The sequence below is a fragment of the Vicia villosa genome, unplaced genomic scaffold (assembly GCF_029867415.1).
Source record: "Vicia villosa cultivar HV-30 ecotype Madison, WI unplaced genomic scaffold, Vvil1.0 ctg.002635F_1_1, whole genome shotgun sequence".
Taxonomy (NCBI): Eukaryota; Viridiplantae; Streptophyta; class Magnoliopsida; order Fabales; family Fabaceae; genus Vicia; species Vicia villosa.
The window spans coordinates 210,776-212,625 of NW_026705990.1; the positions used below are offsets into that span (position 1 = coordinate 210,776).

General features: G+C 39.1%; 1 long non-coding RNA gene across 1 annotated transcript; it reads right to left on the bottom strand.

Annotated features, from left to right (window-relative positions):
* Positions 1-712: 712 nt before the first annotated feature.
* LOC131639435 (uncharacterized) lies at positions 713-1,490 on the bottom strand. Its single transcript, XR_009294954.1, has 3 exons — positions 1,069-1,490; positions 884-978; positions 713-800 (listed from the first exon to the last, which is right to left on the bottom strand). It is a non-coding gene; the product is annotated as an uncharacterized LOC131639435 (long non-coding RNA).
* Positions 1,491-1,850: the final 360 nt, after the last annotated feature.

Here is a 1,850-nt window from a genome sequence, read left to right on the forward strand (position 1 = left end):
CATTATTGTTATGTTGGATTGAAGTTCAAATGCAAATCATGGCATAAAGAAATAAAGTAGCGATCAAGACAATTGTTTGTTCTCTCTGTCGTTTATGACTTGTTGCTTATGATGTGAGGTAATTTAAGACTAAAGCTAGGAGTTCATCATTGTGGTTGCAATTATCAGTTGAATTCAAGATATTCAAGGTTGAGATATGTTGGAGGAAAAGGAGAAACTCTCGTTTCTTAAAAAAAAGAGATATTACATTCCCGGAAGTTTGTTCATTTCACGTTCAATTTCGACATACAAGCACATTTTTACAAAATTCAAAATCAAAATATCACAAATATAATTCTCCAAGATGTCCATTCCTAAAGTCAAAGCCCATTACAACAAAGGCCTTACAGGAAAAATTAACAAATCCCTTCAAGAAATGTGCAGCAATCCTTATCAAAGCCAAACCGGTTTACCTGCATAGTTCAAAGAAAACCAAACCGGTTTACCAATTGATTCAGGGGCAAATCAGAGGGAAAAAAGCTCAGCAGAAGAGAAATCGGAAAAAAAAGGGAAAAAAGATTAATAACAGAAAATCTTGACAAAATCATAGAACCTCTCCAACCTTCTTCAACAACTTTCACCGATTCTGACCTTGAACCTCATCTTTCTCACTTCACAATTCAGTTTCTTCAGAAAAACCTCATAACAGAAAAATAACAAAAACTTCTAACGGAAAAGAAACTCTCGGAACTCTCTCTCAATTCCCGATTCATCTTCATCGCATCTTCACTCATCTCAACGCTCCCTTCAATCTTCACAACCTAACAGAAATAACCAAAGAAATTCACTCAGAGAAATCTTCAACAAACGCTAAGAGAAACTTGTAATCGAATCGATAACAAACCTTCTCTCGATCCGGAATTCATCACCGATTCATCATCTTCAACATCTGAATCGAGTTCCTCCTTCACACTCCAATTCACTTCTTCTTCCAAGAACCTGCAGAAAACGAAATTGAGAATCAGCATCAATCTTCAACGTTCAACAACTCTGCATCGAATCCTTCATCATCAACTCTGCAATACACACATCGATCTCAGCTTCGTAATGCCTCTCAATACGTGCAATCATCATCTTTGTAGTGGCGCTCGCAAACTTCAATCATCATCATCGCAAACTTCACACTCCATAATCAAAACTCTTCAACCTTGACAATCATCAATCTTCATCGTCGCACAACACGGCATCAACAAACAACACTGAATCTACAATCGCGAGCAACATCGCGACACATCTTCACCTGCAAACAACAATAACAACATCGCGAATCAGAAACGGAACAAATGATAGAGGCTTCCTCCGCCGCGCGCCGCTTGCATCATCGTGAGAGAGTGAGAGATTGAGCCTAGAGAGGTTGAGACTTCAGAGAAGACGAGAGCGAGAGAGGAGAGTGTACGGAGGCTGTTTGTCCTTTCACGTAACATAGATCGGAGAGAGGGAGTGACCTCCGGCCGCCGCGGTTGCTCGTGAGGAGAAGGAAGAGAGCTCCCGTGGAAGCTGAATCGGCACATGTACGAACCCTAACCCCCTTTTGTTTTTCACTTTGATTTTAATCTGATGTTAATGGCGATTAGTGTGGCTAATGGATAAAGGTTAGGTTGTTTATTATTAATTGAAACCGTAAACCTGATAAATTGAATCAAAATCTGAATAACAATTGGAACAAAATCTGATTACAAAAAACAATTGTTGATGGATCATCACACTTTGGGCCAAAAACGAAATTACTACTTGCATACCACCCTTGAGCCCAGCGCACATCACATTCTCCTTTGCTTACAAAAAATCTGAAAACAATAAACATCATCTTG